The sequence below is a fragment of the Nomascus leucogenys genome, chromosome 23 (genome assembly GCF_006542625.1).
Source record: "Nomascus leucogenys isolate Asia chromosome 23, Asia_NLE_v1, whole genome shotgun sequence".
Taxonomy (NCBI): Eukaryota; Metazoa; Chordata; class Mammalia; order Primates; family Hylobatidae; genus Nomascus; species Nomascus leucogenys.
The window spans coordinates 23,369,412-23,388,883 of NC_044403.1; positions in this window are offsets into that span (position 1 = coordinate 23,369,412).

A 19,472-nucleotide genomic window follows, 5' to 3' on the forward strand; every position below is an offset into this window, starting at 1 on the left:
CAGGATTTCATTTCCTTTTATGGCCAAATATATTGTGTATATATACTACAGATACCTGCACTCCCATGTTTATTGCAGCACTATTTGCAATAGACAAGATATGAAGCCAAACTTTATCAATTTTCATTCCAGTTGAATACTAAGAGACAATCTGCAAATATAATTACAAATGTCTTCCAGTATTAAACATAAGTGACATATTATCCATTACCTAAATTATGTATTTTTTGTGGGTTATTATTGTCAGGTCTCTGAGCCCAAGCTAAGCCCTCATATGCCTGTGTATATGCCTGTGACCTGTATGTACACATCCAGATGGCCAGTTCCTGCCTTAACTGATGACATTCCACCACAAAGGAAGTGAAAATGGCCTGTTCCTTCCTTAACTGATGACATTATCTTCTGAAATTCCTTCTCCTGGCTCATCCTGGCTCAAAAGCTCCCCTATTGAGCACATTGTGACCCCCACTCCTGCCCGCCAGAGAACAACCCCCTTTGACTGTAATTTCCCACTACCTACCCAAATCTTATAAAACGGCTCCACCCCTATCTCCCTTCGCTGACTCTCTTTTTGGACTCAGCCCACCTGCACCCAGGTGAAATAAACAGCCTTGTTGCTCCCACAAAGCCTGTTTGGTGGTCTCTTCACACGGACGCGAGTGAAAGTTATAATGGAAAAAAGGGAAAGAAATGAAGATAGCTGAAGAAAAGTGCACAGAGATAAAAATTTGGAGAAACACACCTTCAGAGTCACATAATTTAAAAGTTGAGAGACCACAGTGACAGTGATATACTCAAGTACAAAAAAGAAACACATACTTGGGATCCAAAAAAAAAAACAAACAAAAAAAACCATGTTACACATTAAAAGGAAAATTTAAGAAGATAAAATAACAGGACAATTTACAAGATATAGATAAGACCAAAGGAAACCATGAGGGATAGTGAAATACCCCAGGGCTAGCTACTGCGGGAAGCCATTACTACATTAGGCCTGAGAGAACAATGCTGGTAGCAATTAACTGAAGCAACAGGAACTATAGCTGATGAAGGCTGCCTCCCTGGAGGTACACTCAGTGAGAACAACTCCATATCCATTTCCTAGTGCTGTAGGGAAGGATTCGCCCACCTTTAAATCTTTGCCTATTCTTCCTATTAGCACAAACATACCTAGAGCTTCAGGACAATAGTGTCCAGGGATATTATACATAAGAGTCAGCATCCTAGGGCACTGTAAAGGGATTAGAATGGTGAAGAGTAGATCTACTGAAATCATTATCTGAACCATATGTAGGCCAGTTTTTATCATTTGGCTCGTCAATTGGTGTTTTGATATTTAATTCTTTTTTTTTAGGTTGTCTCACAATTTTTTATTAAATAACAGGCCTTATGTATTAAAAACAGAAATTTTAAATGATCTTCCTACCAAAAAGTTTTGTTTCTTTTTTTCTGGCAGTCACATAGAATATAAGCAGTAAACCTTGATTGATTGGAGCCCTCAAATTTTGCCTTCTCAGTTGTTTTACACATTTTATCCAAATTTTATAAGTATCTTTTTGTAGGTTTCTTTCATCTGATACAAGCTGCAATGCTATGACTAGAATTGGCTTTATTCTGGCTTTGTTCTCCAACAAACTAAAATTGGGAGGTTATATAGTGAGGAAGGAATGTAGCTATGTGCAGGCAGAAATGTAGCTGTGTGGGGAGTGTAAACCAAAAATGAAATTCTAAGGCCCCTCAACCATCTGAATGGACTTCTTCTTCAACCAGGGCTTTTTGAAAATTTAACCTGAGAGATGGGTTCAGGCCATGACAGGAAGTGCGTGTCGAGCACACTTCATTATATCTCTCAGGCATTAATACTTAAGTCTCTCTCAAGTCTGCTATCTGGAGGCTTTATTAGCATGATAAAACCTTGGCCTCTACAACCTCTTATCACAACCCATACATGTCCTTTCTATTGATTCCAGATCTTTAGATAAACTCAACCAATTGCCAATCAGTAAATGTTTATAGTTGATTGAAGTCTCATGTCTCCCTAAAATGTACAAAACCAATGTGTACCTGAACCACCTTGGATGCATGTTCGCAGGGCCTCCTGAGGGCTGTGTCACGGGCATGGTCATTCGTATTCGGCTCAGAATAAATCTCTTCAAATATTTTACAGAGTTTGATCCTATGTGGACAGGGGGAAAATAGAAGTTAGGCAGAGGTAAGGAAAAAATCATGCTGGGTGAAGGATCTGTAGTCTCATTGCCTGGGTGTGGTGCTCTGATGAGTTTCAGTTCCTTGCCTGAAAGTCGGTTTCCTGAGCAAGAAACTCAGGAAAACAAACAAGTTTCAAGTTTTAAGACCAGACAGGGTCCATTTCTATGTGTCAAAACAAAACAAACAAAAACACCTGTAAATACTAGCTCTATAAGATAACGGGGCCGATTTCAGTCTCTCTTTTCTTTTTATCACTTCCTCAATCATGGAGAATCTGGTCATTGATCCTTCTGGCTGCTTCATGCTGAGGAGGGGTGAGGTGGAATAATGATAAGGAATGGAAATGTGCCACTATAATCAGAAGTACTCATGAGTACCGGGTCAGCATCTGGCTTGTTGGAACACTATGATCTGGGTACTTTTATTTTAGTTTTAGAACAACATTTTAGGCCACATTGAACTAAGATAATAAACAATATAGGTAAACCAATTTTAAAATACCAGAGAATTTGGAGTGGATCCCTTGGGGGATCCAAGAGAACAACCCTAAGCCTACCAAAAAATATTCCTGATTCATTATATCTTATATGTGAAAAGCTGTGGTTTTTAAAGAGAATAATAACAACTGAAAAGTGCATATTCCTTTTACAGTTTCTTATCTAGGATCTTTGGCTGGGCTTTGAATATTAACTTAAGGCCATGTGTAGGTTCACCAGAGCATGACTGTTTCCCCTCGACGGATCCCACAGTGACTAGTTTTACTGAGTATGTTGAATTCATGGTTTAACACTGGCTAACTTGACAGACGAGTGGGTGGTCAGCAGCACCTCAAAAACACTGACCTATTGTGGTTGCAGCTAGTCTTCAGCCTGATGGGATTTCCAGGTCTTTGGTATGATTTGATTCCCTGGTTTCAAACAGGGAAGAGGCAAGTCCATACAGAAATGAAGTCTATTGGAGACACTAGTTAATATATTCCCTAATTGTTTCATGTATGACATAGCTTCTGTTTCAGGGGAGGAAAAAATCCTCAAGCATCAGAGAGTCCAGGAAAACAGTCTCCAAGTAAACATTTTGAAAGGGGCTAAGAGCTAACCCATTTCTGGGAGCTACCAGTACCCTCAGCAGGGCAAGGGGCAAGACCTTTTCCCAGGTAAGATTTATCTCTTGGAAACTGAGGTCCCCTTGGAATATGCCAGAGGGAGGATTGATTGCCAAACTTTATTTGGTTCCATATCGTTTCCAGGGTGGTATGACTACCTGCCCCAAGTCCATCGTGTTCCTCAGTGGGACCCCGTAACCAAGGGACTTAGAGTCAAAAAAGACTTATAGTCAATTAAACATTCTGGGCCAGACAAGAATAGAGGTGCCAGAGACTCATTACCATTAAAACTCAAAGCAATGCAAGAGCCAAAAACCAAAAAGTAAGGTTAATATTTCTTTCTTCTTTATTTATTTTTTTCTTTTGGCAGAGTTTCACTCTTCTCTCCCAGGCTGGAGTGCAGTGGCACAATCTCTACTCACTGCAACCTCCACCTCACTGGTTCAAGAGATTCTCCTGCCTCAGCCTCCACAGTAGCTGGGGTTACAGGCGCCCGCCACCACACCCGGCTAATTTTTTGTATTTTTAGTAGAGATGGGATTTCATCATGTTCGCCAGGCTGGTCTCAAACTCCTGACCTCAGGTGATCCACCTGCCTCGGCCTCTCAAAGTGCAGGGATCACAGGCGTGAGCCACCACGCCCAGCCAAGTTAATATTTCTATCATTGTTCCTGGATCAAACTGAGGGTCAGACTGCTATTTCTTCCAGCCCAATAACAAGATGCAGATGAACTGGGGAGGAAGAGAGTTTTTTATTTCTTTAACAAGTTATAGGGAGAAGGCCTGGAAAATATTGCCAGACCAACTCAAAATTACAAAGTCTTCCAGAGCTTATATACCTTCTAAGTTATATGTCTGTGTGTAAGTGCATTCATCTAAAAACATGAGTGATTAACTTCTTTTAATCTATAACTGAGATCTGAGTTCTGAAGACCTTCCTCTGGAGGCTCAGTAAATTTACTTAATCTAAATGGGTCCAGGTACTGGGGTGATTATCCTATCTTGTCTCCTGCTAAATCATGGAGGTTTGGGAACTTCCTTGAGATCTCCAATAAACTTGTTTGTGGAAGCCTGGGAAGTTTCTTCAGACCGCCAGTAAAACTCGTTTAATCCTAATCTGGTCCTGTTAAGAATTCCTTCATTATCTTGTCATGGTCAAAGGCCCAGCAAAGTCCTAGGCAAAACTCTTGGTGGGCTTTTGTTAAAATCCAGCCTTTGTATAAGGGCACTGGCTTTTTTAACTTTTAACATTTAAGTTAACCACTCAGTCAGTACTGAAACAGTTGTTATGGAGGCCTGCATTAGTGAGACCTGGCCTGCCACATCATTATAAAGCCAGTCCCCCGTGGCTTACATTTGAAGCATATCCGTTGCTTCATCTGGAGTGCTCCACTTGGCATTTATAGGTGGAGTAGGACAATTCTCCTTCTCAGAGTAAATAGTTCTCACAGTGTTTTATCCAGTCCACCAAGGAGGCTGTTCTTTTGGGAATAACCTCCTGTGTGCCTGGATTATATATACCCATCTGCAATTGTTCAATTGTGAGTTGTGGGTTTTGTATCAACTGGCTCTTCTACTCTGCAGCATTTAAAACCAAAGACATTGTGCCTAAATTAATTGCTCTCACAATTTATTTTAGTAAAGGTTCAGGAAGCTAATGATACTGATTTGCAAAATGGAACAATTCCTTCACATTATACCTTCTAGTTTCAGAAGTTACTTAATTCACTCCTTCCCCACATTGACTACCTTCCAGGAAACCACAGGTCTCAGAGGTACTTTCTGGTTTCCTGGCATAATTTTGTCCTTCGTGAGCAGCCTTGAGGCTAGTGATCTGAGTTCAGACAGACCCACATCTAGGCTTGGTTTGGCCCCAAGGCCTGACCCAATATTCTTCTACTTTAATTTTAGCTATTATAGATGTGAAAGGAAAATAAATCTTGGGTTCCCCAAATCACTAAGCCAAAGAGAGAAGTCAGGCTGGGAAATGTGTCAGGCAAACCTGGCTCCCATTTTATTCCATTGAATTTCACCCTGGCAATGTAAATTGATAGCTTATCTTCACAGGTATGGGACAAAGGATAGAACTTGAAGTCAACCCTCTGCTCATCTGAAACAAATGCATATCTGATTGCTTCCTCTGCCCTTTCGTTTGTATAAAAATGCAGATTCACTGATCTAGACTGAGGCATAAGTGACTGTTTCTTTACCCCACTCTCACATGTAATTGTGTATTTAGTGAAAGGCTGATCAAAGTCTCAAAAGAATACAATCATTTGTCTCTTATCTACCCACACCATTTTTTCTTTTTTTTCTTTTGAGATGAAGTCTCACTCTGTCACCCAGGCTGGAGTGCAGTGGCATGATTTTGGCTCACTGCAAACTCTGTCTCCCGAGTTCAAGTGATTCTCCTGCCTCAGCCTCTCGAGTAGCTGGGATTACAGGCATGCGCCACCACACCCAGCTAATTTTTGTATTTTTAGTAGAGATGGGGTTTGTCCATGTTGGTCAAGCTGGTCTCAAACTCCTGACCTCAGGTGATCCGCCCACCTTGGCCTCCCAAAGTGCTGGGATTACAGGCGTGAGCCACCACCCTACTCACACCTTTTTAAAATTTCTTCCTCTTTTCCCAATATCTGCCCCTTCCCCTTTAAATATTGAAGCCCTCAAAAGCATCTTTGGAGAAAGGCACAGACTTGTGTTTCAGGCACATATCCCTACCCTTGGCAAAATAAACTTTGAAATTAATTGGGACCTGCCTCAGATACATTTTGGTTTATATTGATAACAAAAACCAAGGGATTGAAAATTTTGCTTTTTTTTTAAAATTAGTTTTTATTTCCTTATGCCTCCAGTGAACCAACTTCTGAGGTGTTGAATCCATATCTAAATTCCACTGGTAACTTATACTTTTAATAACTGAATGCAGCACAGCACAGATGTATCTCCATACCATGGGTGACCAGGTTGCCATAGGTCAAAGGTTAATCTAATAACAGGTGTACTATAGTTTTCTTCCAAAACATAATGTTTCTCTCTCTGCTCCCCATTTCCATGAAAGGCAAATCACAGTAGGACCAATTTATTTGCAAAATCTGTTTTAATCTTATTATAGTTTGCCTGATGATTTGCATAAACTGAAGCAAGAATTATTGTTCATATAGGCTTTTTTAAATTGGCTTTGCTGGAACTTTTCATAAGGAATCTCAGATTTGATTTTTAAAGGCCTCTTGAGCACAACCAAGAATTGATCTGTGCTTGCAGATTTCTGTATGAGTTGGGTGAATTCCTCTTTTCTTGAGGTCCCAAAATAACTTGAGGTTTCTGGGCCTGAGAACATTCATGTTTCTCATCTATAAAATGTTAATATCTGATAGACAGCCCAGGATTTCTTGCTTCCTAGGTTTCCGTTAAAATTTAGGGTTACTAAGAATAAGAATTCTAGCAAATTGTATGATTCCACGTACAATGTGCCAAAGAAGATGTGTTCTTATTGATTAAAGAAATGATTTTGTTTAACTCAGAAGTTATCTAAAGGTTAATTCAAATTATCGATTTAGGTTGTTTATGAAACAGGGTAGAAAGGAACCAGTAACTAGGGGAGAGAGATATAGATTAGTCCCCTGTGTTAGAACAAGGTTTTCTTAAAATATTGATTGGACAAGAAGTTTTGATTTTGATTCTATAATCTGTTACTTTTTGAACACTTCTCAGATCTATATCTCCAAAGTGCAACTTTCTTATGTTTTGTTGCTTTCAGCTTGTCTCCCCTTGAAGGAGCCTGAAATGAAACCATCTCCTTCAACTTTGTCAGTTCCTGTATTTTATTTTATTTTTTTCCCTCTTGCCTTAACTGCTGTCATGGTCTGATGCTGAAATATTTATTTTTAAAGTCTAGAGAAACAGCGTTTTCCTCCAGTATAACTTGATTCTGTCCTCTTGGCTTTTCTTGATATGTCTACATCATTTATCAGGTTTGACTTTCAGGTTTTCAAGATGGGATTCCGATAGGGGAAGCAATCACAATGCAGGAGGTTTTTCTTTGCCTTTTGGTAATTGACCTAAGAAACAGATTTTACATTTTATCAAAATAATTTCATTGTTACTAGGTTTTTGATTGCTTAGGAAAACTGAGATTTAAGGAATTAAGGTTTTTACATCATTTAACTTTCTGTATTGAAACCCTTTCATAATTGGAAATGACCAGACATCTCATGAGCATCCAAAATAACTTCAAGATATTAAATTACACAAAAAGTTCACTTAGAGCATTTATGCCATTTATATTTCATTCACTTTTTAAGCAATTATCTATATTACTTACGAGAAAAGAGATATCAAAGCTATTCATTATTTCCTTGTTAACCATTTTTATAACTTGTATATATTAGATGTTCACCTAAGTAAGAAATATAAAGTTGGCCGGGCCTGATTGCTTACGCCTGTAATCCCAGCACTTTGGGAGGCTGAGGCAGGAAGATCATGAGGTCAGGAATCGAGACCATCCTGGATAACATGGTGAAACCTCTTCTCTACTAAAAAATACAAAAAATTAGCCGGGCGTGGTGGTGGGCGCCTGTAGTCCCAGCTACTCGGGAGGCTAAGGCAGGAGAATGGCATCAACCCAGGAGGCAGAACTTGCAGTGAGCCGAGATCGCGCCACTGCGCTCCAGCCTGGGCAACACAGTGAGACTCCGTCTCAAAAAAAAAAGAAACATAAAGTTAAATACATGGATACTTGCACCAATAATGCAAAAGTTTCAGCTATTTTTATTAAACTAACAACATTAAATTAGTCTTATTTATCAAAAAATCACACAAAGATAATTTTGTTCTTGGCTGGGTTTATAGTCTTATAATCTTTTTGTTGAACGCTGACACCTTTAAATATCTAGCAGAGACAAATGTAAAACCCAAACAAAAAAGTATGCTGACAATTCCAAACACATTTCTATTTTTATTTTACAAATGATCTAAAAGCTCTCTTGTTTATTAAAGATTTACTTAAGTCATGTAAACCTGAAAAATGCTTAGACTCATTTACTTAATTTATGAACACTTTTTAATTTATAAGCCAATTTGCTACCCTCTAAAAACAACACGTAACATCTAGACACATTTACTTACATACACACAAAGATCCAACAGCTTTTACCTTTAAATTCCAGCCATGAGATAGCAATACAGACTCACTGATTTATGAACATGTTCACATGGATAAACTTTATTTGTTCTGATAGGTAATCCAATAAAGGTTGTGAAACAAAATTTTGAGTAAAGCAGTTTCCATGATAGTTTATTTATTTATTTTTTTTGAGACAGGATCTCTGTCACCCAGGCTGGAAGTGCAGTGGTGTGATCAAGGCCCACTGCAGCCTCAACCTCCCAGGCTCAGGTAACCCTCCCACCTCAGCCTCCTGAGTAGCTGGGACTACAGGTATGCACCATTACACCTAGCTAATCTTTGTATTTTTTGTAGAGACAGGGTTTCACCATGTTGCCCAGGCTGGTCTCGAACTCCTGGGCTCAAGTATCTGTCCACCTCCGTTTCTTGCGCCCAGCTGGCAGTTTGATTTTTAAAGGCCAAATCTCTCCGGACTCCAAAGAACTCTGTAGCCAAACGGCACCACATACTAATCAGGCCTGCCTCTCCTTAGAGCAGCAGCATAGAAGCCTGGAGACATGGACTTCCATCCCATATTCGCATCCAACAGCAAAATAAGTCCAAATATAAGGCAGCACTACAATTCAAAGACTGTCTGAGATCAAATGAGATTGGGCATGTTCACTATGATATGGGTATAGATGTTCCCTCACTCCACTGGCCCACAGCCGCATGCAGACCAACCCTGAAGAAAACGCCCAAGTGGTCTGCACTCAGATCAAACCCTGATCTCCCACAACTACATCAACACACAAACAACCACCAGAATACAATCTAACTGCTACAACAATAAGCAAGTCCCAAGAGAGTCCAAACTGAAACAGTTGAGTTGCTTTCTCCCTGTTTGTTGGGCTGGTTCAATCTGCAAATGGAGATTCCTTCGGAATTTCTCAAATTGAGAAAAGCAGATCCTGCTGTCTGGACCCACAAATGACACTCACTTATCCAGACACATACTCAGTTACTAACAAGCCCCAAGAGTGTCTGAACTGGAACAGTCAGGGTGTTTCCTCTCTCCATCAGTTGGCCTTGTTGAACTTGCCGACGGAAATTCCTTCAGAATTTCTCAAATTGAGAGGAGCCATTCCCACTGTCGGTATCCACAAAAGACACTCACCTATTCACATGCAGATGTCAAATTTCAAAGGCTGTTCTTCCTAGGCAATCAGAAATGTGGTTGGGGCTTGCAGCAGCAATGCTAAATGGAGACTAAAACCCACATCCTGCCTAAAACGGATGGGCTGCTCCTTAGGTTTGCAGAAATTCTCCCAGCTGGTGACAGCCAAGCCAAGAGCAATGTCTTCCTGATGAGGGAATCAAAATCTGTTACTGAAATGCCAGAGGTTCAGTCTAGGTCCCGTTACTCATCGCACAGAATGCCAATCACTGAGGCAAGTATTTCCAGGGGAGATGACTTCATTCAGGAGCTGCAGCTGAGAAGAACTGCAGATCAGTTTCAAATTCATCTCCCCAAGTGACTGAAATTGGGGGTTTACATAGCAGAGGAGGAATGTAGCTACATGCACGAAATAATGTAGCTATGTGTGGGAAAACAATTTGAATTTCAGATAAAAATGACTAATTTTTAATGTAAGTATTGCTCATCAATGTTTGTATTTGTTGTCTCTGCAATTATTTGTGGTCGATTGAAATTCAAATTTAACTGGAAATCTTGTGTCTTACTTTGCTAAATATGGCCACCATATCCATAAGCCCATTGGAGTGGATTGGCTGAAAAAAATGAAGACAAATTTGTATAGGCAGCATACATTCTTTTAATGAGAAGAGTGACTTAGTCTCACCACGCACGCTAAAGTACACTCTCCCCACCCCTCTACATACTTTGTCAGTCAACCTATTCACCACTCAATCCCATGTTTTCACAGCATTTATCAAGTATTTAGGTGCCCAGTTAATACTTTCCAGATGATTGAGAGGCATCAGGACGTTCATTATGTTTCTTTTATGGACTAACTGCCTGCTACTCTAGGTCAAGTCACAGAAAACTTATGGACTGAAGCAAGAGCCCAGCTACTAAGGTTTCTGGAAAGTAACTTTGCTAGTAAAAGAAGCTTCATAATGCCTTCAATGGTTATTTATGTTGTAGCTTGTGTCAGAATGTCCTTCCTTTTTAAGGCTGAATAATATTCCATTGTATGTATATATGACATTTTTTTATTCCACGCATTGATGGACACTAGCGTTGCTGTAACCTGTTGTTAGCACAAAGTTCTAAATTCAGACTGCCGCAACAACAATAACAAAAAACTGAAATATATGCACTTATACACCAAAATGCTAGGTCTAGTTGTCACCTTCTCTGCCTCTTTAAATTTTTCAGGGCAACAGGAGATTTGATGGGGAATGAACACCCCACAGCTCTGTCCAGGAGTGCCTGGAAGTGAGGCCAGTCAAGGGAATGCTGCCAGACAACCAACTCAGCTTCAGACCATCTTCAGATCGTAACCCACCAGGGACCGCAGGCTTTGCCAGACCACATTTTTGGTTACTGCAACTCAAGTTGGCTTCTAAATCTCAAAAAATGTGATAATGATACAGATTTTTTTTATCTACTTTTGTCTAAAACATTTAAATTCTCATTCTGAAGTAACTCATCTCCAAATCCAATGCTAGAAAAACGGAAATAATTACAGGCAGATGCAATGATTTAAAAGATTCAAATGGTTCCTTGAAGTAAAAAGAGCAGTCTCATGTCAGAAATTAATAGGTCCAGTCTAGCACAATATTGAGACTCCAAACTTCAATTTAAACTCTACTTGGAAGGCTGTAGAAGAGGAGGCAGGCTGTTTTGCTGCCTCTTTTTTTTTCCCTAGCATCATCAAATTCTCTATTCATTGGCTGCTGTTTCTTAAACATTTCATGGGAAAGAGAAAATAGAAGCATAGGGATCTGCTGTTAATGGCTCTTTCTCTTACCAAGTGCTGTTGGGGGTTTTTCAGAAGTCATATCATATGACTGAAACTTATCTCCTGTCTGATTTCTTCTCAACTTTTGGGATTTTACAGATTCTCACCATTAGGATTTCAGTGTCTGGCAGTCCTCTGGCAAACTACTTTTTAAAAATTATGGTAAAATACACATAACAAAATTTTTCATCTTAACCATTTTTAAGTGTAAATTTCAGTAGCGTTAAGTACATTACATTGTTTTGCCATCAATCTCCAGAACTATTTGCATCTTGCAAAGCTAAAACTCTGTATCTGTCGAACAATGACTCCCCATTTCCTCTTTCCCCCATCCCTTAGCAACCACCATTCTACTTTCTGTTTCTATCAGCTTAACCCTTCTAAGTAACTCACGTAAGTGAAATCATACAGTACTTGTCCTTTTGCGGCTGGCTTATTCCACATAGCATAATGCCTTCAATGTTTATTTATGTTGTAGCTTGTGTCAGAATGTCCTTCCTTTTTAAAGCTGAATAATATTCCATTGTATGTATATACCACATTTTTTAGTCCACCCATCGTTGGACACCAGGGTTGCTTTAACCTGTTGACTTGTGAATAATGCTGCTATGAATATGGCTGTACAAATCTCCTGGAGATAACCTGCTTTAATTATTTTGGCTATATATCCAGAAGCAAAAGTGCTATAATTTAATGTTTAATTTGGGGGGGAACCACCATATTCTTGTCTGTAGTGGTTGCATTATTTTACATTGCCATGAAAATTTCACTAGGGTTGCAATTTATCCATATCCCTATAGTATTTGTTATTTTCTGGGTTTTTTTTTTTTTCTCCACAGGAGCCATCTTAATGGATGTGAGGTGATCTCTTAATATAGTTTTGATTTGAATTTCCCAAATTATTAATGATATTGAATGTCTTTTCATATGTTTGCTGGACATTTGTTTATGTTTTATGAAGAAGTATCTATTCAAATCCTTTGCCCAGTTTTAAATCAAGTTATTTGTTCTTTCATTTGTTTGTTTTCTGCTGCCCTATAAGAATTTGTGATATATTCTGGATTTTAATTCCTTATGAGATATGTGATTTCCAAACATTTTCTCCCACTTTGTAGGTTGTCATTTCACTCTGTGGATTATGGTCTTTGATGCACAGAAGTTTTAAATATTAACATAGTCCAATTTGCCTATATGAGTGGTAGTGGTACCACTTCCTTTTTTTATGTCTTGCAATGAGTAAACAACCTACACACACACACACACACACACACACACACACAGACACACTCTTAAAAAATATTTTGGTGGCCAGGCACGGTGGCTCACACCTGTCATCCCAGCACTTTGGGATGCTGAGGCGGGTGGACCATGAGGTCAGGAGTTTGAGACCAGCCTGGACAACATGGTGAAACCCCATCTTCACTAAAAGCACAAGAAATTAGCTGGGCGTTGTGGTGGGCACCTGTTATCCCAGCTACTCAGGAGGCTGAGGTAGGAGAATCACTTGAACCCATGAGGCTGAGGTTGCAGTGAGCCGAGATCACACCACTGTACTCCGGCCCAGGCAACAGAGTGAGAATCCATCTCAAAAAATACGTATTTTGGCAATAAGACTGCTTTTGGTTATGTAACCAAATCCATTCTCTTCTTCTATATTTCAGGTAGAATCCTAATTTTGTCAGTGGAGAGTGAGTGTATATGAAATTGTCTATATCTATATCTATATATCTGTCCCTAGTTCCTGTGCAGGGCTTCTAAAAATGTAATTTCCTGAACAGTAGGGGTGCTAGGGACATCTTTTATTATTTGGTTTTTAACCTTGGTTCCTAACAGAGAGTGCCTAACACCTTTGTAATTGCCTGCGTGATGGAAGCATCTGACACAGAGCTCCTAAATCCCTTGGAATGTTCTGGGCAATAGGAGTATCTCTGGTTCGAATGAGGTGACTCTTGGTAGGCTCTTAAATGAAGGCTGGTTGCCAGAAAGACGAAGAGATGGTTAGAGGCTTAGACATTTCAGTCCTACCCCACATTCACCATAGATGGGAAAGGGGCTGGAAAAAGAGTTAGTAATCAATCATGCCTACATGATGAAACCTCCATAAAAATCCCCAAAATACAGGGTTACAAGAACTCCCAGGTGGACAAACAAACTTATGTGCCATGAGGATGATGCACCCCAACTTTATAGGGACAGAAGCTCCTGCACTCTGGACCCTCTCAGACCTCCCCCAACTATCTTTTTATCTGGATGTTCATGTGTACTCTTTATTAATATCATAAACTGGTAAACATTGAGTGTTTCTCCAAGTTCTCTGAGCCCCTCTATCAAATTAATCAAATGTGATGAGGGGTCGAGGGAACCCTCAATCTGTAGCTGTTTGGTCAGCAGTTCCAGAGGCCCAGACTTGACACTGGCATCTGAAGTGGAGGGCAGCCTTGATGGGCTGAGCTCTTAATCTGTGGAATTTGATGCTAACTCCAGATGGATACTGTCAGAATTGAATTGAATTATAGGACATACAGTTGGTGTCCCCTAGAGCAGCAGTCCCCAAGCTTTTCGGCACCAGGGACCGATTTCAGGGAAGATAATTTTTCTACAGACCCTGGGGTAGGGGAAGATGGTTTCAAGATGATTCAAGTGCATTACATTTATTGTTCACTTTATTTCTAGTATTATTACACTGTAATATATAATAAAATACTTATACAACTCACCATAATGTAGAATCAGTGGGAACCTTGAGCTTGTTTTCCTGCAACTAGATGGTCTCTCTGGGGGTGATGGGAGACAGTGACAGAACATCAGGCATTAGATTCTCCTAAGGAGCATGCAACTTAGGTCCCTGCATTCACAGTTCACAGTAGGGTTTGCACTCCTGTGAGAATCTAATGAGCAGCTGATCTGACAGGAGGTGGAGCTCAGGCAGTAATGCAAGTAGTGGGAAGCAGCTGTAAATACAGATGAAGCTGCTCTCTCTTGCCTGCTGCTCACCTCCTCCTGTGCAACCCCGTTCCGAACAGGCCATGGACCATTCCTGAAAGGCCATGGACTGGTACTGGCCCATGGCCTGGGGGTTGGGGCCCCCTGCCCTAGATAATTTATTGATTTGAGGAGAAACCCCCTCCCCACACATCTGGTGTAGGAAGTGAAATATTAAGAGTATTGTAAGAAGAAAACAATCCCCCTGCCCCCATATATATACTTGCTTCTATGAGGGAGAGGTTGATCTTATCTCTAATGATTTGGTTGAATTTAATCTAAGCCAATCATACTGTTTCTATTCCTCTTGAAAGTTATCATCTTAAGAAGGAATATATGGTCTGTCAAGGTAAATGAAAAATGAGAGAAATCTTCTGGTTGAATTCTAGGAACTATTTTCCATTCATTAAGAAGATAGAGGCAGAGAGTGGCATGGTGCAACTTCATGGTAAGGATCACTAAGGATTGTCAGCAGCCACAAGAAGCTGGAAGAGAGGTGTGAAGCAGATTCTTCCTCAGAGCCTCTTTATTCCAGATTTCTGGCCTCCAGAACTGAAAGAGACCATATTTCTACCATTTATAGCTTTGAAATCTGTGCTAATTAATTACTGAAGTCACAAGAATACATTACATAAATAAGTATAAATAATTCTTATGTATAGAATAAGGTCTATACACATAAAATATATGCTTATACATGCATATGTGTTTGTTTGTATATGTATTTGTGTGTGTGTTTATATATAAAATTATATATATATCTATCTCCAAGCTGGAGTGCAATGGCAGGATCTCGGCTCACTACAACCTCCACCTCCTGGTTTCAAGCGATTCTCCTGCCTCAGCCTCCTGAGTAGCTGGGATTACAGGCACCTGCCACCACGCCAGGCTAATTTTTGTATTTTTAGTAGAGACAGGGTTTTACCATGTTGGCCAAGCTGGTTTCAAACTCCTTGACCTCAGATGCTCTGCCTGGCCTCAGCCTCCCAATGTGCTGGGATTACAGGCGTGAGCCACCGTGCCCAGCTGTATATGTATATTTTAAAGAGAATGTCTGTGGGGAGTAGGGTGTGTGTATAAACTTTACTTTGCATGGTTCTAATATGCATAAACTTCACTTCTCACAGTTTAATTAAATAACCCCAACAGCACAGTTTAATTCTTTAAGAGTGCTTATCTCTGTTTGTATTATATTTACTCTAAGTAATTGTATAAAGTAGAAACTTTCATGCTAGCTTTTCCGCTCACAAATCACTATATACATGTTTGTTTTGTGATTAACGACCAATCATGTCACTTTTTTCCAAGTCTGTCAATGATTGATTGGTCACCATGCATCTTTTATCAGTTAATACAGAATAACATGGAGAGTTATTCTGTATTGTTTTGTAAATGTCACACGGGTTTGTCACTGTATGACAAATTTCAAAGGAAATTTGAAACAGGAAGACAAGAAGAGGAAGATAATTGAGACAGGAAATTGGTTAGTGACACAAAGTACAGCAAAAAATGACGCTGGAAGGGAAAATAAAATAGAAGAGAAATGAAGTTAGAGAAGCAATAACTGTTGATAGGGTTATTAATACTTCACCTTTTGAAGAGTCTGTAGATAATGCAACCAGAGGAATTTAGTAAAGGCACACTCATTGACAAAAATAAGGTAAGTGGTTGTGATTAAAAGAATGAAGAGGTACCACAGGAAGTTATACGAGCTAAAGTGTTCACATCAAATGAACTCTCAATGTGTTTCCTAACATTTCAAGTGCAAAGAATAGTATGTTGGAAGTCTATCCAAATTTAGGAATAAAAAAGCTTGAGAAGGCATCTAAAAGATGCTGGCTCCATATTGTAAGTGATACAACAACAAGAGCACGTGCTCAATTCACACTACTCTTTTTTTTTTTAAGCAAAACATTTGAAACTCAGTGTTTTTAATGTTTTAATTATAGCATACTTTAAAAATATTAATTTTATTGTTGTTCACATTTCCCTATACGTTTATGAGTGAGAGTAAGATAATTTTCAATCAGGAAAAGTGGATAAAGGAAAAATCATACTTTTCCCTATTAGTAAAATAGCTTGGTGTGATATCAGCTTGTGCAGTAATTTTTATTATCACACACTACAGTGCAAAATAAAAACTGCCTGTATATGAAACAAGCTTTCATTAGTTCCTATGAAAACATGTAAAAACAATGGCTTTGTTTTCCCACATTTTACTAAACACTCCACAGGTACACTTAGAACACAGCGGTTAAAAATATAGAACAGAAAAAAGTTATTAAAAACAAGAAAATGGGGGCAGATCCACCTTGTGGCGTGAGAGAATGTGTACACTTTCCAGTGCAGGCAATTTATGTTATATGCCTCTGTCCGATCTGAGATTTTTAGGGAGACAATATAAAGAAGCCCGAAAGGGAGGGTATGGGACTCCCCATTCTCTACTCTGCGTAGCAAGCAGGTGGGAGGTGAGGTGTCCATTAGGCTGAATTCTCAGTGATCGCTGTGCCCCAGCCAATGGTGGGCTGCGGAAATCACGGGCTGTGGAGTCATTGCTGCCGGGGCAGAGGCACCGTTGGTGCATGCCCGGCTGCCGTTGCTGCCCCTGCCTCGTACAAACGTCAGAGAAGGCACATGACACGCCCCTGGGGGCCATCTGGCCGAAGTCCACCTGCGGGGCTGAGTGGAGGATCCTAGGTTGCTGTGCTGTTTCTCCTACTGTCTTGCTGCTGCACCACCCCTCAGAAAAACCGGGTCCTCAGTTTCCTGCGGTTTGCACTCACCAAATATAATTAGCAATTTGCAGTTCACCCGCAGGATTATTCCAGCCTCTGTGATCACACACAGAAGGATGAGCCTTCCTCGTGAGGGCTGGAGATGGAGGGAGAAGGGATCCAGAGTAAGGATGGGACGGAGGTTGTGGAGCAGAAGACCAACACGCCAGGTGGGTGAGGTTGTGTGATTATTCTAGCATCTTTTCTGGATCCCAGCTTGTACCCTTTTAGCATTGGGAGGGAGGGGCAGGGTAGGGGATAGCGACCATAATACAGGTCTTAAGTAAAAGCAGTTTTCATTAATAAAACAAAGACTTCAATAATAATAATAATTGGCGATTCCAGCCTTCTCCATCATATTGGAAAAGACAGTATTTCATTAAAAATACTTGGAATTTTCCCTTGGAAAAGGCAGTATTTCATTAAAAGAAGCTACGAGGAAACTGTTGGTTTTCTGTTCTGGAAGCAAGGCAGAAGAATTAGGAACACAGTTCTGCCAAATAGCACAGCAAAGTGGAGCCAAAGCACCTTCGAGGCTCCTGATGTTCAAATGTTAGGTCTTAGTTCCCTTTCTTGTTTTTCTAATATATTAATCGCTGAATTGTGAACAGTAGAACACACGGAAGATAGAGAAAAGAGATAAACATGACGGGTTTTTTTGTTGGTTTACTTGTTTTTTTTCTCTCTGGAACATAAAAAATGACATCTGTTTCTCTTTGGTATAATAGAAAGGAAAATAATGATCATCTCAATTTTTATATGTGGAGGCATTGCTTTTCTTCTCTGGGGGATTTTAAGATTTCCCAGAAAATGTAAGTAAACAATTTCTGCTAAAATTATTAAATTAAATTGTTTAAATTATTGTATTGTTGATTCAGTTGGATACCAATAACTAGCCTTTCCTTCCTTAATATAGAACAATTTAGAGGTAAAAGCATTTTCCAAGATAGTGCATCTAATTGCTCTTCAAACTTAGTCAACTGCTTCACGTTCTAGAATAATCAGTCTTTCAATAAATACGTATCAAGCTTCAGGCACAGTGCTACATGCTGATGATTCAACAATGAAAAAAATGGTATTTCTTGCCTGAAAGTAATTTATCTTTAACTGAATAAAGAAGCATGTAAGCAAACAACTGTAACACAAAAGAAATAATTACTAAATAGAACTATGTTGAATTTGAAGCAGGAAAGGAGATTATAAGTTAGCTGTTGTAGTCAAGGCTTTAATGAAGGGAGAAATATTTGTGCTGAATCTTAAAGTCAAGTAGGCATTTATCAAAGATCATCTTAGAAAGAACATACATGTCAGAGAATCACACCAGGCATAATTATGATGGAGTTACAAAGAAGTAGGGTGAGGAACTGGCAATTGTATTATAGTTCCCTAGTGCATTAACTCTTTCACTGCCGTTCATTAGTAATTTATACCTTCTCCTTCATCTCCATTCTCCTCATGCTCATTCTCATGTCTATACCCTTGCTTCCAACTTGTTCTAATTTTAACAATTTGTAGGAAACTTCCCAATGCTCCCATCACCACACCAACTTACTTACTCCATCTCTGCCCCTACACTCTGCCTAGACTCCTGGAACTGTAGATGCAGTATTCATGTTCTACAATAGATCCTATATTCTTTCACTGGATCAGTAATATCACCCTGGTAATTCTCCACTCTCCTACATCATCCTTTTTTCATCCTCAACTGAAACATCTCCATCAGCAAATATGACATACTGGTATCTATATCAACCTTGAAAAAATAAACAACAAAAACAACAAAATTTATTAGACCCCACTTATCTTTTAGCAACCAATTTATTGTCTTTCTCCTTGGTATAGCAGCCTCCTTAAAAACTTCCTTTGATGGCTTTTCAAAATAATTTTTTATCTTTCCATTTTCTGTTAAATCCACTTGGATCAAGCTTCCACTCTGCTTTTTCCACCAAACTTGTCTTTCAAGTTCACCAATAACTTCCATATTGCTAAATCGACTGGTCCATTCTCCTTCCTCACCTTATTATATAACCTGTCTGCAGCTTTTGGCACTCCCTTTTTCTAAAAAAAAAAAAATTCATTTGACTTACATGACGCCATATTCTTGTGGTTTGCTTCCTACTCTTTTCACCAACAACTCTGATTCCCTGATTGTCCTTCACTCCAATCTATTTTATGACAAACTACATAATTTCAGATGCATAAGTCCCATAAGAGTAGGTATTTCTGTATGTTATATAGGCTATTCGTAGAGCTACAAAAATGTCTGGCATGTAGTAGGTGCTCAATCGGTAGTTGTTGACTGCGTAAATGAAAGA